The sequence below is a fragment of the Indicator indicator genome, chromosome Z, assembly GCF_027791375.1.
Source record: "Indicator indicator isolate 239-I01 chromosome Z, UM_Iind_1.1, whole genome shotgun sequence".
NCBI lineage: Eukaryota > Metazoa > Chordata > Aves > Piciformes > Indicatoridae > Indicator > Indicator indicator.
In genome coordinates, this window is record NC_072053.1 from 54,880,463 (window position 1) to 54,904,940 (window position 24,478).

At 38.1% G+C, this 24,478-nt stretch overlaps 1 protein-coding gene across 1 annotated transcript in view; it reads left to right on the forward strand.

Moving 5' to 3' along the window:
• Nucleotides 1-24,478, forward strand: part of AOPEP (aminopeptidase O (putative)) — a 226,758-nt gene that overhangs the window by 139,058 nt on the left and 63,222 nt on the right. The window lies entirely within an intron of this gene.

Genomic DNA, 24,478 nt, shown 5'->3' on the forward strand with positions numbered 1-24,478 from the left:
ATTTCCTTATATTTTTATTAAACGGGGACATTCTAAGGAAGAAAGAGATAAGTGCTTTCATCAGAGAAATCAAAGAACTTCACAGCTTTTAACAGAACCTGCACCACTGTTAGCAAGTTTTCAGATACTGGTAACTGAGAAACAATTTTCATGGTGGATATTGGACAATAATAGATATGATATGTATGTTGAAGTACAGGTTCTGACTATGCTGTTGGCTTTTCGTTTACAGTGTGAGTTGGAAAGCTATATGTTTCCAATATAGATTTTAGCTGTTAGAAACATATCCAGGTGGTTATTTTTGACTTACTGGAGAGGATTGAAAAAACAACCTAAACTATTTTTAAGATAGTGATTTTTGATTTGACTATTGTGAAACATTTGTTCTGTAATGTTGAATTGGCTATTTAAATCACAGTATGGAGAGGTAAGTAATCAGCTGGCTAAATAAGTGTTTTCTGGCGTCTAGGCAGTGGGGAGAAAGCACATAAGGGTGCATTTCCAAATGCATTATTACAACTATGGGGTTTTTAGTTGCTTTGATTTTGCAAACAAATTTTTAATTAATTTTTTTAAAAAGCTTGTTACCTTTAAAGGATTAAAATAGCAGTGTGTTATTTTGCTGTTTTGACAGGGCTTCTAGAATGCATGATGAATCATTCCTGTTTCTGTAGCCAAATTCTTGCTGATAGCATGGTTGCCAACTCCTGGGATGTGTTGCCTTAGTATGGGCATTGCAGCATATGACAAATGTCTACAAAGTGCATTGTTATGTGTGAATGATTTACTGGCTCCATGATGAGATAGAAAACCACCAAACAGCATCTTTTAATTCATTACTCATTTTATTCTGTACCTGGAATATGCTGTTTTGGAAGAATGTTCTGGATTGTTCTTTAGAATGATGATCTAAAAAGAGATAGCATGAACTGTTGCAACAAATAATTCCATTTCTGTTTATAATTTTGTATGTGAATGTTTGTTTCCAGTGCTTGTGTAGTATTTGTATTTACAGTCATTTTGTGTTAAGATGAAGAAGAAATTTCTAAGTTCTAAAAAGTTTCTTCATGTGAATTTGTGTGCAAAATGCATGGATGGTACAAATAGCCCTATTACAAGCAGAAGTATGCATACTTTTTGAAGTAATTTTAAAATAATGCAAAAAGATGTAGCCTACTGCTACATCTTAACCCTAGGCTTATATTCTTCCACCCCTCCTGTTCCATTTTTATGGGAGAAACCTTCTTCAGTGCAAAACCTCTTTGTACCTGTAACGTTCCATTTCTGTTGCGGGGTTGTCTCCTACTGCTCCAGCTTTGGGAGAACTTTAGTATGTAAGCTTGGCATGTTTGAAATGCAAAATCTTGTATATAAACTGAAGGTATATGCTCAGTAGTTCTTGAGTAGGGTCTTTGTATCTGAAAAATGCAAATTAAAATTGAAGGCAAGAGTACACATTGTCTTCTAAAATCCGTAAGTGTTAACGGTTCTTGGAGATTATGCAGGTTCATGGCGCTGCATTGGGAGGCTGTTTAACTCCATGGAAGGAAAAGGCATTACAGTAACCTTACATTTGGTAGTGAAACCATTGGCCATCACTGAGGGTTGGATTCTTCATGCTTTTTAGGAGTTTGGTCATTGAAATGGTGATTTTTCCAATACAGTTAGGCAAGAGAAAATAATAAAAGGGAGAGGGACCACCCTTGTGCTGGGAAAGATTTATTGGTTTTAGCCTCAGAGTTGGTTATAACCGAATTTCCAAGATGGACTTACCAGTCCATGCAATGCCCAGCCAGTGTGGATCATGCTAACCTCTGTTCTACTAGAATTCTTGAATTTTTAACTGTGCCTGTATTGGCTTACATGCAGCAGTTTAAGTAAGTCTTCAGGGATAGACAGGAGAGCAAGAAAGAAAAAAGCATGCAGTGGAAAGCACCCTTGAAGAAAGTAGCAGAGGTAGAAATAAAACCATGTAATCCGAAGAGTGAAGTGGAAAGCAAAACAATAACAAATTAGAGAGCTGGTCATATCACTCATATCACAAGTGCAGTTACCACAAGGACACTTGTGTGTTCTGCTATGTCTAGAAAACTGAGATTTGCTTTAATCGTCTTTATAATTTCAAAACAAGCGCTAACTTGTTACATTGTACTACCTAATTTTCCTCTGCCACGTTTTCCCTTTGTGGTAGGAAGTCCTATTTCTAAATCAAGGTGGATAGCTTTGCTATAGTGAGATACCACCAAGTCAAAGCAACTCCTGCCTCTAAGGCAGGACAGAGAATCTAGGACAGAGAAATAACTCTGTATGGAATCAGTGAAACAGGAAAGGTTCTGACAACTGTCACGGAATTGCTTCTTGAAAAATGTTGCCTTCTAAACAGTTCGGTTTGTAGGAAATTACTTCACCTATGTATGTATGCATTTAAAAATAATTTGAAAATATCATATGCTGGATAAGAACTGTGTAACTAATAATGTTAACTGCACACAAGGAGCACATGAACCATTGAGGAAGCTTGTGTAGATGGGTGTGGTGCCGCTCTCCAGTGTGGATGCAGAGAGGATGGATTACAGCAGTGTTATTCCATGAGTGGGGAAGACTTTCAGCAAGTATCTAAATATTCCTGTTCTCTTCTGCTCTTCTGTCTCTCATTTTTTTTCATTTGTTTGAATTTTTTACCTTTTCCTTTCAAACATTTTTACTACTCTGTCTCTGAAGTATTCTATTTTTCCTCAGCAGCTTTTGTTACAATCTCTCCTTTCCTGCTTGCTTCTCTATCTGGTCTTCTTTGTCTCCTGTGGACTCCTTTAGTACTATTCATTGCTTCCTATTTACTTTAATTTGCCTTTTCTGTTGCATAAGTTACCTTTTGCTCACCTTGTTTTCTGTTTGTAGCCTTCTGTAGATGCTCTTATGATGTGAGTGTGCACATAGACAAGTTTAAACCACACTCACCCCCTTGCATTTCTGCTTTTGTCATCCTTCCTATTCTTGTACAACCTTTACTCATTTATTCTTGAGCCGTCTCTTCTTCATCTTGTCATTATCTGCTCAGCACATTTAGCAAAAAGTACGTGTATCAATACAGAATGTTGTTTGTGTGAGAAAATTAGAGAAGGTAGAACAGATCTTAAAAAGAATTGGTTTGTTAAAATTAGTGTTGATTCATTATGAAGAGTGTGGTAGAAATGCTGAGTATTACTATTTTTCTTGTTATACTGGACTGTTCCTGCTTGAAAAAAAGGTTCCATTGTAGATGCCTGTGCTGACTATTAGGCAGAGGAAAATGATCTTTCAATCATACTAGTGAAATTGTAGTATGCAGGCTGTATCAAAAGTGGAATTTGAGGAAAACCATGTATTGTTATTAGGAAACTGACTCATTTTTACATTAAGAGAACTGAAATATATGTGTGTCTGTATATAGATGATGGTGCAAATTATCAAAGTACAATTTTTCTGTTTCAATTGTAGTTTGATTCTGTACTGAAACTTTGAGGAATAATTCAAATTTTGCAGAATAATTTTGCTACTTTCTGAGAAATACTCTTTTCATGTATTTAAAATTTTCTGGTTTGCTAAAGATATGATTGTCTTTGATTTTTTTCCTATTGGTTGTTGCTGCTATCATTCTTCTCACTCCAGAGATTCACAGTTGTCAGTATCTGTTAGTAACCTAAGTAAAAATTTGTTGAAATAGCTGTTAAGTTTCTAATAAAAACCAAACAAGACCAAGCTAATTGTGTATGGCTAATGCTAAATGCTGTAACTCTTAATGTCCATTTACAACAAATTGACTAGTGTAACTGAAACACAAGAAACAAATCTTGTAATTCATTAAAATGAGTTGTGATGCTGTACTTCAAGTAGAAAATGTTTTGAAGTCATAGCAAAAAATAGGTATTGAGAAAAAAAAATGATAAAAAAGAGCGTCTATTTAACAAGGAAATTTATTCAGAACTACATGCTTCTGTTAATTGGGGTAAAGGAATATAAGCATATAATGCATTAAAATCACTTCAAAACTTTTAGTTACCAGTTTGTTTTTTTTTTCAAAGTGAATGTCTTTACTTGAATTTGCTAAACTGAGACTCAAAGCAAGGATCAAATCTTAAATACCTTTCTTGAGCTTGTGCAATGTATAGTGCTGAAGAACTAAAGGAAACACAAGAAGTCTTCAGGGAGTCTTTAGTGGATTTACTTGCTGGACCTTACCTTTCTGTTAATACCACAGAACCTTATAGGAAACCTGTAAATGTGTTTGCTGAGTTTCACTGATTGCAGGTAACATGCAAGTCTTTTGGCAAACAGCAATTAGGATGGCAAATTTTATACCCATTTTATACCTTCCTGCACAAGAGCTGAACTGCATTAAATGCTGTTAAACTATCTGAGAAACACAACCTGTCTTAAAAAAGAATTCTGATGAATCCGTGTGAATATAATTTCATATCATTTAAAACTAAACATTTTCAGCGTTTAGTTTTGCATCCCTGTAAAAATACCTGCATTTATGGATTGCTGGGAAACCCTTTAGTTGTATGCCTCTAAAAAACTACTACTTTTTTTAGGATAGTGCTGCTCTAAAGTTCACTTAACATGTAATAGAACAGGAAAACACTACATGTATGTGTAAAAAATATAGACATTTGAGTGGAATTTTTGGTTTAGCCATAATAATATTTTTTCCTAAATTAGTCCTGCTCTGACCCAGTATCAGCTGCATCTTATTTGCAGTAGTGTTGTGTCAGGATCTTAGTTTCGTTTTTAATAGCACCCATATGCATAGCATATTTCACATTGAGTCTCCCAGATGGAAATTATTATGATGATGTTGTCAAAGAGTGAATGTTCCTTTTAGGCCACATTCAGGCTGAATTTGTAGATGAATGGAGCAACTTACCACTGTGCACGTAATGATGCACCCGCTCCTCTTAAGTCTCTGAGATGACCATTTCTAAGCTGAAATAGCCATGGCCATGTGCTGAAATAGTTGTAGAAGTCCAAGCCAGCAGCCATTCTGTGCAGCAAAGGATTAAGGTGACTTCAATGTAAATGGTAAGGTTTGTGCAGGGAAGAAATAGGCAGTTATAGTAGAGAGGTCTTTTTCCTTTTGATTTGTCAGAAGAATTAGTTATACACATGTCAAGGAGCATTGTTTGGCAATCAGTCTAACTGGAGGGCTTTTAACATGGCAATGTCTGTGCATGTTATCATACATATGATACTAACAAGGTGAATTACATTACTGAATCTACTAATGCCACTGACTTTTCGGTCTGCTGTTTGTAGTTATAAAGCCCTGGTTTTAGTGGCTGAAATGTGTTCCTTTGTAACTTAGTTTACAAATACCTTTTTTTCTTTAATAAAACAGGAGATGGAAAATGTGAGAACAATTCTGGTTTTCCCAAAAGAACAGCAAAACAAAAAGCATTTGATCATTATTCTTAATATGTCTCAAATGTGTGCCCCCACCAGTGTTTACCCAGTGAATTCTGAATGGTGATGTAGTGACCTTTGGGAGGAGCAGAAAGAAGACTCTTCCTTTTTTTCAATATGTAAGAAGTTGCTGCTGTCCCTACAGCAACTTACTACATATTGAGAAAAAGTGGTATTTTGCACCCAAACACTCCATAAGTTTTCTTCTATAAAATTCCTATGGATTTTCTATTAGTTGAGGGCATGCACTTGCTCATAGCAGCTGAAGAATCCACGTGATTTAAGTGTCCCCAGGTTCTTCTTGACATGTGACTGGCTGTAATGACTCCAAAGAAGGTTTACTGGTCTGCTGGCTCAAATATGTGCTTTATTTCAGTCTTACATGTGTTTTTATTTCAGTCTTATATTTATTACATATTGTCAGAAATAGGTTTAACATTTTTATGAGCTATTGTTTTCATTCTGTGTCTTTTTTTTCAGTTTAGATTGTGTTCATATGCTGTGTAGTAGAAGCACATTTATAGGAGTCTGTAAGTGTTGATATTTAAAGCAGTGTATAAGCATGAAAGGTAAAGGCTAGACCTTTTATTAAAGCGATTAAAAAGGTCTTGATAGTTCTTAATCTGCTTTTTCATGGCTGTAATACTAAAAGTAGTCGTGGGAACAACTTGCAGTACTGTCATCCTCTCCTCCCCTTCCAGCACCCCAAGAAACTCTCTTAGAGTGTGAAGGTAGCTCACTGTTAAAAGCAAATACATTATTTTTTGTTTTAATTAAATAGACAGGATTAAATTCTTAAAGGTGTATAAATTGTACTTCGTCCGTTTGGTCTGTATGGTATATATTTTTGTGTGTTACTTTTTTCATGGGCACAAATTGAGTGACTGTTCAAAATTGTGTAATTCTTCTTGTAAGGTATTTCACATACAGGTTTTGTGAAACAACATTTAAAAGTAGACTACATTATCTCAATATTAACATGGATGTTTGTGCTATAGGAATACATTTATATGCTAAATGACTAAATATATACATATTTTTGATTGATGAGATACAAGACAAGCAATATAGTATCTGGCAGTTTATTGGGACTGCAGTCTCACTCTGGATGAGTGAACAGAAAATGTTTACTTTTTCTCTTTGTACTATTAATCTAGGTTCTTATCCTACACTGATCTCTATGCAGCCAGCCTAAATATATGAAGAGTGTCGTTGAAGCACTGGGTATTGATACGTTGCTTGATAAAGATGATGCAAGAAATTGGTTGTCCTCTTATGCTATAATGGTGTCCTAGTTAACAACCATATTTCAAGAAAAGTTTTTGTTTTTTATTGAGAAAAAATTGCTGACAGAAAAGGAGCTTATGAAATTATGTTGTTGTGTATCGTTCTTTTCCTCTTTTCTGCTTTTAATTTAGGCCTCCTTTGGGTGTTTTCTTAGTGCTCTAATCTGCCATGTTCCTTTAAGAGATGATGTGGGGAGATCCCGTGTAAAGACAAGGTGTGAGTGTGAGCTCCATCATTTCTGGGAATCCTAACAGACACATGAGGGGGAAGATGTTACGACAGTTCCAACCACAAGAAACGTTTTTGTTGACTCTCTGAGCCTTTGGTCATGAGACATTTCCTAAGAAATTTGTTTTAATTACTTTTGCTTATTACAGAATTTAAGGTTTTGGGTTTATGAGCTATATCTTTTGTGCTCACAGGTCATGTGCTCCAAGTGTGGTGAACACCTACATAATGAGTTTGCCTTGCAGTTGGTTTCCTTCTTCACTCCTAACACAATTAAACTACCTGAGAAAAAAGGGGCTTTGAACTTTGTTTGGAAGGCTGATGAGTGTCTTGCTTATCTTCTCTCATCCATATTACAAGAGGTAGTGAAGGAAAACTAGAGAGTATTACATTTTTCCATGCTCAAGATCCTGTTTCTTGAAATGAAGATTAGCAACTCTGTGCCAGTTCTGCAGTAACTATGGCTGTGTTGTTTAAATTTGAGAGATACTTCTGTGTTTTGGCTGTGCTGCTGCTGAATTTGGTGAAGGTACTCACATATTATGAACCAAACCTTTATTATTCATCCTCAAGATCTTCTTTCCAAGTGACCACTTTCCTGATTGAAGAGATCTGACTTCTGATCACCTAGATGGCTTTTTCCTGGGAGATGTGGTGTGATTTAAAAAAAAAATTTAAAAAAAATGTCTTACAGCATAGATTAAACCATGTGGGGAGAGGTAGATAATATTTGAGGAAGAATTATCATGGAGTTAATTTGTCTTAGGCTCAGTTTCCTTCTATGTCCTGCAATTTCCTCTCCCCTCTTCTTGTGTTATGGTAGGTGCTTCTTTTGAGTGTCCACCAGTTTACAGTGTGAGAAACTCACAAGATAGAATTCTGAGTTTATAACCTAAATTCACATCTTGGCTTGGGTAAATATAGCCTGTTTTTTGACAACAAGCTATATTTTTTCACTCAGGGTAACATGTACCCTGAGTAAGACTCTTAGATTTTTAACTGCTTACTAAGATACAGAAGGAAATAAAAAATGTTGAATTTTATCTTCTATGGAGCACAAGCAACACAGGCATTCATATTTAGGGGAAATGATTGCTTGAAGAGACTAGGAAGCCAGGAAAAGTGATTTTTTGCATACTTGATTTTGTAGATACACATGAACAGAAGGCACATTTAAAAACTTCAGTTTAATTATTATACTATACGTTTGTTGTAATACACTCGCTTATTTTGTGACATCTGTAGTTTCTTTTCAAGGAGTTAAATATTTTCTCTTTGAAAAACTACCATGCTACAGAAGAGGAAATGTTCATGACAATAAAATGCTTTTCTGTATTACATGCATTACTCCTAATATTCCAGCAGCTTGGAGGTTTCAGGGTTGACCTGTATAGATTTAGCTGAGAGACTCCGAACATCTGAGAACATAAATCCTACTAGTGTGAAGATACAGTCTTAATACAATTGTCTGTTTACAAAGTGTCTTCTACTAAATGATTACAAAGTGCTGTTTGTGCAAGGACCTCATTACCGTTGCACGAGGTACCTCAGAATCATAGTCATTAAGATTGGAAAAGGTCTCAGAGTCCAACTGTTAAACCTAAGACTGTCAAGTCCACCACTAAACCACACCCCTAAGAACCACATGTACATGTTTTTTAAGTACTTCCAGGAACAAAATTCTCTGTTCTTCAACACTGAAATAAAAGTGTTTATCTTGAGTCTATATATTGTAAATCCAGAAAGAGAGATGCTAGGTAGCTTGTCCAAAGCTACATAAGAAATGTGAGCAGTGCAAGGAAGGTGAAGTCAAGATTGTTGTTTTAACACAGACCTTCACCTGGGAGCTATAAGTGTTATAAATACCAAAGAATTAAGCTGCACCATTTTCCATGAAGCAGCTAGTGCTCTGTGCACTAAAGTATGAACGTACTGGTGATATTTTAATCTGTAACAGAGATGGGAAGTAAAGCTAGTGCTGTGACTTCGTCTCTCCAGTAATACTAAGAGAGGCCCAGTGCATATAATAATTCAACTGAAAAGATGAATTTGAGCATGGGAGGATTCATGCACCAATATTTATATTGCCATGGAGTTAGAGCCATGGTTAGTTGTTTCTAGTTAAAAGTGTCAAATATAAGTGTTAGCTTTGAGTGTATTTTAAAGGAGAATTTAATGCACATCTCTTCACCTTTTACTCTTTGATTATCTGAATGTGGTAAGTTCTGTAACTTCTCATGCAAAAGGAAAATAGTTAATAAAAGCTTGCTAAGTCATGTTTTTTTCAGTCTGAGTAGTTTTGATTGGTTGTAAAACTTTCAGACATGATATGATAGGATATTTGAGGCATGTTACTTTGCTTAGAAGCCAGAAATCTGCATATATATTGCCTTTGCAAAGCGTAGTAAGAGTTCTGATGGACAAGTCTACCTCTGCCTCTTAGCTGGGGGCAGTGCAGAAGTGGAAAATATTATAAAGCCCAGTTGCATACATCGTTCTTTGCTATAGAGATATGTACCCTAATAGTGTGTGTTGCTTTGCAGCTGTATAAGACAGAAATAACTGGGTTAAGTATCACAGTACATTAGAGTTTAGAAGGGACCTCCAGAGAGCATCTGGGCCAACCCCCAGAGCAGGATCACACAGGGAATGCATCCAGGTGGGTTTTGAATGTGTCCAGAGAAGGAGACTCCACAACCTCCCTGGGAAGCCTGTTCCAGTGCTCCATCACCCTCACGGTAAAGAAGTTTCTCCTCATGTTGTGGTGAAACCTTCTATATTCAAGCTTGTACCCGTTGTTCCTTGTTTTATTATTGTACACTACCAAAAAGAGATTGGCCCTCTCCACTTGACACCCACCCCTCAGATGTTTATACACATTGATCAGATCCCCTCTCGGTCTTCTCAAAACTAAACAGCCCCAGGTCTCTCAGTTGCTCTTCATAGGGAAGATTCTCAAGTCCCCTAATCATCCTTGTGGCTCTCTGTTGGATTCTCTCCAGCAGGTCTCTGTCTCTCTTGAACTCTGAAGCCCAAAACTGGATCCAGTATTCCAGGTGGGGGTCTCACCAGGACAGAGCAGAGGGGGAGAAGAACCTCCCTAGACCTGCTGGACACACTTTTCTTAATGCACCCCAGGATACCACTGGCCGTCTTGGCCACAAGGGCATGTTATTGTCCCATGGAGAACTTGCTGTCTACTAGGAGTCCAAGGTCTTTGTCTGTGAAGGTCCCATGTAGTGACTATCTAGTCTCAAGTGGATGTAAGTAAGTATTTAACAAGTTATATATAATTAAAATTATCTGGTGATACTATCAGATTCTCTTTTGGTTTGTCAGGAGCAGAGGGCCATTTTCTGAAAACAAGCCATTTGGAACTTCCAGGGTGTATTTCATACCTTGCAATAGTTTTTAATCAGTTAAGAGTCTGTGAATGTCCTGTATAAGGAGTGTTTGAAGTGTTTTTAAAAATGGAGGTTGTGTAATACCAGTGACCTAGATGGTATGTAGACTCAAAGTCTTTTCATTTGTTTTCTCTTGAGGCAGGAAGCATTCTTAGAATTATATTTAGATTTTTAGAGGTTCACCTTGATTTCGTCATGTAACAGTAATGCCTTGGCTAGGCCTGAAAGCAGTAGTGTTTACTCTTCCATAGTGCCATGCGCAGACACCTGTGCAAGCTTTTTTTAATGAATATACTCAGAAATTTAAATTTATATTCAATTGTAATATTGAACTGTTTGGATACAGAATAAAGTGCTCCCAGATGTATCTATCCATGATTCTTCTCATTGTTGATGTAAATTGCAGTAAGTGGTTTGATTTACTGCAGTCTAGTGAGATGATCACGTCTAGATGGTAACTTTCTTGCTCCATAATTGTGTTGTCTTTATGACATCACATTTGTTGTGACACAAAGATGGCTGAGCAATTAAGAGTTGGGAGTTCTGGTTTCTTTCTTAAATTGTACTCATTTCTCATCCAAACATTCAGATGAGAAGTGGGCTATAAGTCCCCATGCATGTTCACACCTAGGTCATGGCACTGCTGCTGCCTTAATTGATGTGTCCCTCTTCTTAAACTAAATAGAAATGAAGTGCATCAGTGTGTTTCTGTAACCTCTACTGTTGCTCCTCATTCCATTTCCAGCACTAAAATCTGGGAAACTTCTACAGAGATGTTCCCTTAAATGTGTATATGTCACAGAATTACTGAAACTCACTGTCCTTCTACCAAATGATCTCTGCTGTGTAGAGAGGGTAAGTGGTTTCTAATTCTGCAGCTTTGTAAGTGTAAAAGTATACTTAACTAAATTTCTATTACTTGTGATGCCAGGTAAATCTTAGCAAAACATACTGTGCTACATGGTAGTTGTAATGACTGTTGGAGTTCAGGGAATTCTGTTTGTTGTTGCTTTTTTCAGAACGATGAATGATGTTTCAAGTAAGGGAGTTGAAATGTTAATATTCTTTTGTGCTAGCCATCAGCTTTTCTGCATGTTACCCACATATGTTTCGCAGTGCAATTTGATGTTTCTAAATCACATGCTAGTCAATGTTTGACTGTGTTCAATTCAGCAATAAAGAGGTTATGTTTTTTAGGTTATCTTTTTCTGAGTTGTTTTCACCTGAATGTTTTTATTACCCTCAAATCTTAAAATAAGCCAAATTATTAAAATATTGTAAAAATGTATTTCTGTGACGGTAGAAAAATCCTTTTGAGTCAACAGATCTGCTGTGGAAAAGAGTTACTTTTGAAGACTATTGTATGAGTTTTACTCATCTGTAACATTGTGATAGTTACAGTTTATGAAAACCTAATTATTGACTCAGAAAAACTATTTACTCTGGATTACTCACCTGCAGATTTTAAAAAAACCAACAAAATAGCTCAATGTAAATGGGAAGTGACCAAGCCATGAAGTGTTATCAACACAAATAATATGCTTGAGATTTTGAAATGCTCATTCCTACTTGCATATTAGCCGAGGGGATCTAGGTAGTCACAGGAAAGGAATTGTGCAAGGAAGGTCAAAGCTCAGGATTTCCTATTGTTGTTCCTCCTCTCTAGCCTGTAACTTGCATTTTCCACTGGGGAGGCTTCTGTTCTCAATTACCACAAATAGCTCCACTGTTGTAAAACACTCCAGAACTGAGTATAGAATTAAAATTGCTTTAAGTTACAGATAAGGAGAATTTGGCTGCTGAATTATATCATCTTTGGTTTTAATGTTAGGAGATAGGAGTTTAGAGATAAATGGAAGTAATGTCAAGCGACAGATGTCTTTACAGGGATATCCTTCATATTCTGGAAGCTAGCATATAGTGTAAGTGGCTTTCTTTTTTTTTCCCCCCCAAATTTACTGCCATCTTGGCTTAGTTAAGAGTGGACTGGGTGGATGTTTTGCAGTGTGGACTCTACCCAAAGCACTGGCAAAGATGTAGTTGTAAATCCAGCTGAGTTCCCCTGAGGGTTTGAGCTGAAATTCTGACTTTCATATTAAATTAGGCATGGTTTCAAGACAAGAATTATTTGAAGTTCTTACAAAACACGTGACTGACAGAACAGGCAAGTGGGATGCAAATTGTTTTGGTAGATGTTCTCTTTGTAGGGTCAAAAATGTATTCAGAGTACAAAAGGAACATAGATAAAAAGATCTCAAAAAATACAACCTCAACTCTTTCAAACTTCTTTGCCCAAATTTTCCTACATTTGAACATCACACAAACATTAAAAAAGGCATTTCCTGTTTTTTTTTTCTAAACACCCAAAGTTTTGTACAATTATCCCATGTTTCCAATCAGTGGTTTTCTTTTTTTTTCAGTTTAGATTTCAGTTGTATTTTTAAAATATTTTAATGTGTTCTGTGATGTGGCGATGGCCAACTGGGTTTCCCCTTTGTCTGCTTTCTATGTATGTAAAGAAGATGGCATTAGGTTAACAGCTGGACTCAGTGATCTTGCAGGTCTTCTCCAATCTTAATTATTCTGTATTGCTGTGAGTCTTTATTGCAGGGTGCTGCAGCCATGTCTGCTTACATTTGGGGCTGTATTATGAGTTAATACCATGAAATAAATATTGTCCCATGCCACTTCAGGCAGAAATTTCTTTTCAACTCAGAATTGTGATATGCTTTGGATTGGTGTGTTTAGTGAAAACAGTGGTTAAAGTTCTGACATCAGTCACCTGACTACACCTGAGTCTTTGCATGTTTCCTGGCTGGATAAGTCCCTTGCTGATATTGAGGTTAGCAGCACTGATGCTTAGAGGAAAACGAAAGGTAGAGCAACACAACTGTTAAGTCAGTCTCTCCATGGTTCAATATAGCAAATGTAGTCCTTTTGTTTTAATTTTCTGACTTAGAGTTCATCTTCCCGTGTTTCCACATTGGTTTCTTACTATGTTGCCTACCCTCATTTTCCTCATTACTTTCAGGGAAGACTTGAGTTGCAGCAACATTTTTATTTCCTCCCTTTGCAAAAAATGCTGGTACAGTGAAAATGCACTTCTGTCCAGAGAGTGCTTATAGACAAACTCAGTAACAAATAACTGTCCTTTATGTGATTTAAATGTCTTTTAAGATCACTTGTTTCATGTTTTGCCTGTGAAGAAAAGAGGGAGAAGGTGAAAGGTTGATGTCTGCTTGTTTTGTTCCTTTTTAGCTGAATCAATGGGAAGTGAGTGCATCTTTCTGTGTGGAGCAACTGTATGCCACTTGTCATTCCTTCTTTTTGTTTTTATTTTTTCTAGTGTTGTGCATCTGTTCCTGGGAAAGATAATGCTGTCATATAATACAAACTGCAGAGACTGATTCTTCAGGAATGTGCCTGTGTTAATGTTACGAGGGATTTGAGTTATTTTTTGATGCACAGAAAATGTTAAAGCATAAAATCTGAAATTGTTAGGGATGTGATGGTACAGTTTTTGCTCAGATATAAATTACACCTCATGAGCATATCTCCACTTAACCCTGGTTTTTATTGCAGATTATAATTTGGAAGTGGTGATTACATGTGGCCAAAAGCAGTGAATACACTGACTGCATATCTCTCCCCATCATTTAGATGCTAAAGGAAGGTGTAGTCATCTTCTGAGACTTTTGAAGTAGGCCTTTCTGCTATGAAGCAGGCAGTTGGTGGTTGTTGGTTTTTTTGGTTTTGTTTTTGTTTTTTTTTCACCAAGATGGCAATAGAGTAACCCTTAATATTTTTACTGAGATTGAATCTTTTTACAGGGCGTTAACATAGTTTTGATAAACTGGGCTGGGTTTCTGGGGAGGACAGTGGCTAAATAGAGCCTCATGTTTTTTGACTTCAGTATGGAGAAGATTTGCAATAGCTAAAAATTAGCTATATCTAAAAGTTGCTGAGTGGTTTTGGATGACATAAGCCATTATTCCTTCTCAGCTAGAATTCTGGAACTCTGCAGTCCATGAAGTGAGAGAAAGATGTGTTTGAACTGTACATTTTCAGGGAAGGAGTAACTCTCCTTTTGTCCCAAATGAGAATACTGATCTCCAGTGGGTGTTGGCAGTGCACAGCTAATTCCCAGCCTTCATGACCTCTTGTCTTGTTCACTATTTGGAAATTTCTGCATAAATTGTTTTGAATTTTGTATTCTTCCTAATGTCTTGGCTCTCATACAGAAGCTCTTTGATTACACTGCTTTATGATTAGATAACAGAGGAACCGTATTCAGGTCTTTAGGAAAACCTCTATCTTTGCCCCTTAAAATGGTCTGAAAAATTCCTGAAATACAGGAGCGAGGAGCTGGGGAGGGAAAAGCGTCTTTAAAACTGAGAGTGAAAAGTAAAATCTGTACACACTGGGGTCTCTGGTAAAGTGGTTTAGGATTAGCTAACTGCAGCATTATATGAAAAAATCAAACTGGTTAAGCCTGGAGTTCCCGTTATTAACATCGTAAAAGTATCAAAAATAGAATTCACAGCAAACAGGATGTCTAGTCATAACTGTGCTCTTTGGGTTGCCCAGTATTTATGCAGCTGATCTTCTGTGCTGAGATCAGAGAGCAGTGAAGAGCCTCGTGACTGTGAATAAAAATCCTGTTTAATCTGATGACAGCAACATGGCATGTCCTGGAAGGAGTGGGCTAGCATTTAAGGGTAATGCAGAGAAACAAATTAGTACCTCCAGGGAATAGAACATACACTGCTCCCACTCTGAGGGTGACACATCCTTTGTGAAAAGCTGTAGTTTTGCTTGAAATTGTGGCTAGTGGAACTGCTTATTTTCTTTTTAACGGTTTTCCTTTTTCCCTTGTAATTGTTTTAAAATTCTGTGGTTTTTTTCTTCCCTGATACTAAGTTTGGAAATACACCATCAGATGTACACAGGCTTTCCTGAACTTGTACCAAATGAATTAACAAATTGATGGTTCCGGGAGAAGGGCTGTGCTGCTTACCCAGAGGGACATAGTGAGCATTCCGTGCATCATGGCAAACATTCCCCATTGACCATTTAACGTAAAACTAGTAACCACGTTCTGTCTTCAACCTGATAGACAAACACCCATCCATGCGGCTTGAAGTCCAAACCAAACAGCTGACATTTTAGCACAGAAAACTGTTTGTGTTCACCTTCCCTGTCTGTTCTCTGATGGTAGATGAGAGAGCCAAGCTTATCCCAAGTGCAGGGTTGTTCTTAACTGCATATGCAAATATGTTATCTTTTTTAATTCATACTGTTGTGAAATGTGTTTAGTTGTGCCAACAGCACTTAGCTGAAATTAACCTTCTCGACTGTGTGCTTTTCTGCTGTTCTGAAAATTTCCATCTCCTTCAACTGAAAAGCAGAATGCCTTAAGTTTTGAGGACCAAATCCATCAATGTAGCATCAGACAAGTAAGTATCTGAGAATACTACTTTTAAGCCTTAATAGCAAATGTTGAAATTTTTTGAAAATGATGGCAGCATGGCTGCATAAAATGGAGGTTTAAGAATGAAAACCTTCAAAAACAAGACTCTTTCAGTGTTTGAAAGAAACAGGCTGTTTTAAAGTTAGCATGTCTCAGTATATAAATATTTTTTTCTTAATGTTCATCTGACTTCTGAGTAATCCATTTGGTGTTATTTTAAGAATTTCTGAAACTGTATTTAGTGTCTGTGGATATGCGTGCAGTTTCTATGATTCAGTATTCTAGACAATTGTTTTCCATGTAAGTGTACCTCAATAAATAGGTAAAATAATAATAGCATTGATAGAGGCTCAGAAATTTCCCCTGTTTCATGTCAGTAGATGAAGGGGGTTGCCACAAACAAGTCTTTTTGGGGGGAAAAAAGGAAAAAAAGAAGTAATTTCTGGTAATTTGTATTGATCTGGGTCTCAATTTTGTCATGATTCACTGAGATTAATAAAGCTGTACGTACAGATCTTTATTTTGCCTCACTGCCAAGTTCTTCAGTTTTAGTAGTGCCCTGCTTTGTGATTTTTCTTCCTCTTTTAAAGCTGGGTGTTGGCTTACAACATCAGAAATTCTGTTGCATGTTGACATATGTATTAATGGAATACTTGAAATAAATGTTATTTGAAATAGATATTCATGGCATATTTCTCAATCTTTTTTTGCCAAGCCATTTATTTATTGAACCTTTGAAAAGAGAGATATAATTTTCAATTAACTGAAGGAATGTACAACATTCAAATGCCACACCCAGCCTGATTAGGAGGACAATATTTTTTTTTGTGCTTACATGCCCTTGAATAGTTAAGAAGCAGGTTTTTGGTTGATGTCAGTTTAGAGTGGAAAAATACAGGTCTGAAACTATTGCTTGAGAAAGTAAAACATGTAGGTGAAAGCAACATGCTGGAAGAACATACAGTACAGGAAGTATAGCCTTCTTAAAGGTAGCTGTATTAGAGGAGTGGGATTGACAAAATCTCTAGTCAAGTTTTGATTTCCTCTCAGACTGAGGGAGACATTCTCTAAGACCTCACTTATCTGAAGGAAGGCACAGAAGATACATACATATTTACATATATGTAATTTGCCTTCCCTCCCTTCTTCTCCACCACAAAACAAAACATTGTGTTCTAAGAAATGTGATTGCCAATTTTTAATTTGTCATTAGAACATTTTAGTTTAAAAGAGGTGTTTTTTAAAAGAAATTTGTCAATACTGCTTTTCTGACCTTGTTGGGAAAGGGTGGTTAATCTCTTCTAAGTCCCCGCTTGGTCCTCTTCAGAAACCACGTCTTTTCCTGTGCCAGCACAGTACCTAGGCTTGAGTAAGAGCACACACACGTTTGGTCTCTGACAGCAGAGGATGTGGGTTTAATTCTGAAAAGGTGGGTTGGTCTGCAGCAAAACTGGTCAACACCCACAGACGGCTTCCTTCCTGCCCACCTCTTGTCCTCACCAGCTGTCCCTGCTCACTGTGTGGTTAACTGAACACTAATTATCAAATGTAGAAGGCCAGCTCCTTAGGTTCTTTGCAAAGGATGTGGGCAGGGACTGGAACTCGAAGCTTTTAATTTTTTTTTTTTTGAGTTCCCATGTTACCAGATTGTACAAGGAACAGGTCAATAAATTGTATAACTTCAGGGAAGAAACTTTTAAGGTAAACACCAGAAAAAAATGCCAACTGTGGTCTTTCCTAGTATCTGATATTAAACTACCAATGTTTTCCCTTTCCTCTTCCCCTTCGTCTTTTGGAAGTCACAAAACCGAAGCTTTTTATATTTTATGCATTTTTCCACAGGACAGTGAAAATCCACAAGTACTGTGCTGTCAGTTAGCACTACAGATTATTGATGGTAGGTTTTCATAGAAGAGATTCTTAACAGGCATTCCTCCATTGTGAACTGATAGTAACTTGGTTAATTTTTAACAGGCCACTCGGTGTGTTTTAAACTCCTTCTCCTTGAATATCAGTAAATACTTATTTTTGTTCTTTTCAGTTGCAACCTTCATGGAGAGGAAAAAGAAAGAAGGTGACTAAAATCATAAACCTAATCTCATTTAAGATTCAACAAATTCTGTTTTTTGTGTCAGAAGCTCAGTCTTCACCATTAATTTTTGTTTACACCAGGGGTCTGTATACAGGAGCACAAAGCAGAGATTGCTGAATGTTGTTTTGTGAAGCTGTGTGCAAAAGAGTAAAAATGTCTCTTTAGCTCAAACCTTATTTTGTCTTGTTGAGCAGGCATTTTAACATGGGGCAATTTCAAATACAACAGCATAGTTCTGTAGCAATGTACTACTGTTCGTAAGGTTTCAGTTCTTAAGCAAGCTGTTTGCAGGTATGTGATGGCCATGTCCACAGTAGTCCTCACTTAGTATATCCCAATGGAAAGACTGGCAGTTTTCAAGTGGGGTGAAAGGCAGAAGGATTGAAGAGCTGAGATTTAGCTAAAATTAGTGGAAGTTTTTATAGAAGTGGTATGCACACTTTTACTGTTCAGGGAATGGAGTCACTGGATTAATGTTTGCAGATCTGGTATTTTATTTTTTGTTTGAAGTTTAATTTTGACTTCAGAATATAAAGGTGAGGACTTGAGTGAAAAATATTAGTTGTGTTGGAGAAATACTATGTGTTCTGAACAAAACGGTTTTGTTTAGTCCAGTGTCATATTTACCTTCAGTGATTCCATGCTTTATAATCCATGTAGATTAAACTTCTTTAAGTTAGAGTATAGTATTCCAGGTAAAAAAGTGCCACTTGTACTCTTGTTATAAACCTGTACTAGTTTAAAGCAAATTCACTATGTACATTTTCTCTTATTAAACTGTAAACTGGTATAAACTTTGTGTAACCTGAAGAGTGCAGTGGCAGTATACTCGGTGTAAAACATAGAACGTGGTGCTCTGCATCAGCCTACAGAGAAGCTCAGTACTGTTCTGTAGTTCATCTACATGTTCATGCTGCCATATTTTGCCAGTGGCATAGCAAACAATTTTCTGTTTTAAAAAGTCATGGAAGAGTAATTTAATGTTCAAATATGTTAGCTATTGTTTTATTTTTAATTCCCCTCCGTCTTGAAAGTATTGAGAAATTCAGTCACATAAACAGGAAAGTGATTGAGCTCCTCCAGCAATCCACTGTGTTTTCAGTGTTTGAGCTTTTCAAGTTACAATGGCTAGACTTAAGCAATGTAAATCATTCTGAGACCTGTACAGCATGTGTAGAAAGTGTAACTGCACCCAGCAGTTTCTGGATGTTCTTCCACAGTGCAGAAATACCACATCATTTAGAAATACTAGAAAGATCAATTTAGAGGGATTAGTATAAGGTAACAGAGGATGGTTTTTCCAGCCACATTACAACAATATGGCTGTAGGAATAGCTACACCTAGTGACTTGGATTCTTTTAATAGTTCTTCACGGGTAATGTCAGTAATCTGCTTTCATAGTAAAAGCACTTAGTGTTTCACATCTGTAACAGTGGAGACAAAATGATAAGTTAACTGCAAAGGGCTGGACCAGTGTGCAGCACATTAGACATCTGTGAGCCAGATATGCATGCTTCTGGGAGAGTATTTCTGCTCAGTGGTCTGCATATGATGCTGTTCTTTAAGCCAGCTTTAGGTGGGTTTCTAAGAAGGATGGAGATTACAGTTTAGACAAATAATTTTTCCTTCTTAACAATTCCTCCACCTCATCTGCCTTTCCTGGTTTTTAGCAGGTTTTCTCCTACTGATGCTGAAACAATGGCTCCAAATTCTGCTGTTATGTTTCGTTTTGCCATGGTGGTTGTTGCTTGCAGTTGACAGAACCCCTCTGAGTACTTTGGAGTTTGCCCTGCACTTTATCTTTTCCAAGCAAAACAGTGCAGCTCTGTGTAAGATTTGGAATGACAACTGTAAAGCTTCTCTATCCTTAGCTGGATATAGTAGGTGGCTCTATGTAGAGTCCTATGAAGCATCCTTCTCCGCAGGTGGAATAATTGTGTGTACGGCCTCACAGATCCCCTCTGCAAATTTCTCTGATCACAGACGGTTTCCCACTGGCTGTTGGACAAGATATTTTACTGAAATCTTACAGAATGAAGTCAGATTAATCTAAAAGGATCTATCCTCTAAAACTCTAATACACAATGGCATTAGTAATATTATGGATTTTTTTTTCTGAACTAATAGAATCCCATTTGTGTAGTAGTAGTGGGTAGGTTTCAGGGTTTTCAGTTTGGTGTTTTTTTGGTTTTGTTTTGGGGTTTTGTTTTTATATTTTATTTTTTATTTGATTGCTATTAGAAAACTTTGCATTAGTTCAGTAGTATTCTTGGTTTTCTGCCCAACCTAACACCAACTCTTTTCATGTGAGCTGCTGAATATCATCTGCCAAATAATTTTCCACATTCTCTATTTCTTTTTATATCAAGGAGAATGGCATTGCATGCACAAGACAGGATGCCAAGGCATGATCTTACAGCTCTTGGAATTGCTGGCTGTGTCCAGACTGAGCTGGATTCTTAGCTCTAAGTTCTTCCCAAGCACAGTTCTTCCCAACACTGTGAATAGCTTGTAGCTCATGCTTCAGCTGAGTTGAGAAGTCACTCTAGCACCACACAGGTTTTTTTTCCCTTCTGCTGAAGTCCAAGCACTGGCCTACCTCATGCTTCTCCAGCATTGCTACCAGAGAATAGGTTAGATCTGAAAACTGAGTCCTCCACTACTACTTAACTTTGAATGGCAACCACAAGATCACTTACACTGGGTATTTTATCTAAATAACAGAAGTCATTCTTTCTTCCCCCTTGCCCGTTTCCTTAATTGTTTCCTACAATGATATATTTGCTTCAAGGACATTCCCATCTGATGTCAGAGGTGAGGAAGAAAGCTGATCAGCTCCCAGGAAATTCTTTCAGTACTGCATGGGCTGGGCTTGTGATACTGTGGTATTAATAGTTGCTGTTCAGAGATTTTATGGATGCTGTCTTTCACCTCCTGAAAGGACCAGAGATTATATAGTTTTGTTTCTTATCACATACACTCACATAGAGCTAATTTCAGTGTACTATGTTTATCCATATATTTTCTCTAGTAATCTGTATTATTTAAATCAATTATGACGGAAGGACAGGACATACTTGAAAAAGACAACTAATACAGTGAATGCTAGCCAGACAGAGAAAAGACAGTGAATAATGCATTGAAAGACAGCTTGTGTTATGTTAAACAAGGGAAATCTCTCTTTAGAAAGGCCCTAGAACTGCCTGAGTAAACTTCAGGTGATCAACAAGACCAAGTGCAAGGTCCTGCATCTGTGTCAGAGCAATCCCAAGCACTGATATAGGCTGGGCAGGGACTGGCTTGGGAGCAGCACTGAAGAAAAGGACTTGGGGGTGCTGGTGGATGAGAAGCTCAACATGAAGCTCAACCAGTGTGCACTTGCAGCCCAGAAAGCCAATCACATCCTGGGCTGCATCAAGAGAAGTGTGGCCAGCAGGTCAAGGGAGGTGATTCCCCCCCTCTACTCTGCTCCAGTGAGACCCCGCCTGGAGTGCTGCATCCAGTTCTGGAGCCCCTGTTACAAGAAGGATGTGGATGTGCTGGAAGGTGTGCAGAGAAGGGCCATGAGGATGATCAGAGGGCTGGAGCATCTCTCCTGTGAGGGCAGACTGAGAGAGTTTGGGACTGTTCAGTCTGGAGAAGAGAAGGCTTCGAGGAGACCTTCTTGTGGCCTTCCAGTATCTGAAGGGGGCCTACAAGAAAGTAGGGAGACTTTTTAGGATGTCAGGTAGTGATAGGACTAGGGGGAATGGAGCAGAAATAGAAATGGATAGATTCAGATTGGATGTTAGGAAGAAAGTCTTCCCCGTGAGAGTGGTGAGACCCTGGAACAATTTGCCCAGGGAGGTGGTGGAAGCCTCATCCGTGGAGGTTTTTAAGGCCAGGCTGGATGTGGCTGTGAGTAACCTGATGTAGTGTGAGGTGTCCCTGCCCATGGCAGGGGGGTTGGAACTAGATGATCCTTGAAGTCTGTTCCAACCATAACAATTCTATGATTCTATGATTTTACAGTCAACAGAACACACATTGAGAGGAATCCTGAACTTTGTGGTTTCTTATGCTTCCAGAACAAAACAGTTTTGCTGTATGATGCTTCATTGTGATGAAGCAAACCTCTAGCTCATGCAAACTTACTGTTCTCCTGCAGCACTCTCACATGGACAGGTAGGGTATTGGGTGCACCCCCAAATCGGAATCAGGATGTGCAAGTCTATTTCTTCTTTTGAATGGAAGCACAAATACAGGCTGAGTGGAATGTGGACTGAGAGTGGGCCTGTGGAAAAGGGCTTGGTGGTGTTGATTAATGAGAAGCCCAGTGTGACCCAGCAGTGTGTGTTGCAGCCTGGAAGGCCAGCCATATCCTGGGCATCAAAAGAAGCATGACACTGGGTTGAGGGCCATGATGCTCCCCTTCTGCTCCACTCATGTAAGACTCCATATTGAGTACTGCATTCAGCTCTGGGATCCCCAACATAAGAAGGACACGGACATTGTGGAGTGAGTGCAAATGATGGCCATGAAGATGGTCAGAGATCTTGAGCAGTTCTCCTATGAAGAAAGACTATGAAGAGAGTTCAACCTGGATAATAGAAGGCTATGGGGAGACCTTACAGCAGCCTAAAGGGAAATTGGAGAGGGACCCTTTACAAGGGCATGCAGTGATAGGACAAGGGTAATGGTGTTAAACTAAAAGAGGGTAAGTTTAGATTAGATGTAATTTGATGGATTTTTTCACTAAGGTGGTGATGAGGCACTGCAACAGGTTGCCCAGAAAGGCTGTGGATTCCCCATCCCTGAAAATATTCAAAGCCAGGTTGATCAGTCTGGTCTAGTGGCAGGTGTCACTGCCCATGGTTGGTTGATTGGAACTAGATGACCTTTAATGTCTCTTCCAACCCAGACTGTTCTATTACTCTGTTACTAGGTTTTCTACAAATAGTGTGATAATTGTGTTCAGTACAGATGCCTGCAATGTCTCATTCAATGGCTGTCACAAAGATCTGTAGACGTCTGTTCCTGAATGAGCTGGTTGGCTTTACGTTAGTGGGTTTATCTTTCAGCTTGAAAGACTCCACCCATTATTTTCTGTAATTTGTAGTACCTGTAATATACACGAGTATACTGTGTATAATGAAGTTCAACAACAGTAAGTATAGAGTTCTGCACCTGGGAAGGAAGAACACCATGCACCAGTACAGGCTAGGGGTTCATCTGCTGGAGAGCAGCTCCACAGAGAAAGACCTTGTAGTCCTGGTTGATAAGTTATCCATGGGACAGCACTGTGCCCTGATGGCCAGCCAAGAGGCCATTAAGATGCATTAAGTAGAGTGTGGCCAGCAGGTTGAGGAAAGTTCTCCCCCACCTCTACTCAGTCCTAGTGAGACATCTGGAATATTGTGTACAGTTCTGGGCTCCCCAGTTCATGAGGGACAGGTAACTACTGCAGAGAGCTCCACAGAGGACTATGAGGATGATTAAGGAACCAAAACATGTATCTTATGACGAAAGACTGAGAGACCTGGGGCTGCTTAGTCTGGAGAAGAGGAGACTGAGAGGGGACCTTAACAATGTCTACAAACATCTGAATGGTGGTGGTGAAGAGGGTGAAGCCAGTCTTACTTCAGTGATTGATACCCAGTGATAGGATGAGGGACAATGGACGTAAACTCAATCACAGGAAATTACATCTCAACGTGAGAGAAAACTTCTTTACTGTGAGACTGATGGATCCCTGAAACAGGCTGGCCAGAGAGGTTGTTTAGTCTCTTTCTCAGAGATCTTCCAAACCTGCCTGGATATGTTCCTGTGTGATGTACCCTAACTGGGCATGCTTTGCAGGGAGTTTGGGCTCTATTGTCTCTGGAGGTCCCTTCCAACCCCTACCATTCTATGAGTACAAATATAAAGAACTTTGAAAAAAACTGAGTGTTGAAGACTGTTTAAAATTGCTTGGTGTTGTTACTACTGTTTGTATCGCATCAGTGTCTTACATAATATGCAATTATTGCATGTAAAGCTATATATGGGGGGAAAAGAAGTTTTATTTATGGTGCTGTTAGCAACTCAGTGCTCTTGTTTCACTGCAGAGTGTTTAATGAGCAAGACTTCCTGACTACATATTTTGCTTTTTCAAACCCTCAAATAGGATAACATAATGCGATCAGGCAAAACTCTTGTCTGGTAGAACAAACGCAAAGGTGGTGATTATATTCTGATAAGTCCTTAGTAATTTAGGATCTAAGGCTAATTTTTCAAGGGGACTGAAATTAATGCAAAATATGCTATTAAGAGATTTCCTAGCTGTTGGTTTGGGGTTTTTTTTGGTGAATAAAATCTTACTGAAAAGTCAGGTCAGGTGTTGTGGAGGGTGTTCTTTCAGTATTGTGATAAAAAGTATTTGATTCTAGGGGTTTTGTCTTTTATGTTACCTAAAGGTAAGTTACACTGAATGTGGATTTATTTAGATAGAATTGTTGTCTTCAAGTGGGGTTGTTTACCCAGTGTGTGTAGTGCTGATACACACTCAGAGCTGAGGTATCCTGATTATTATTATG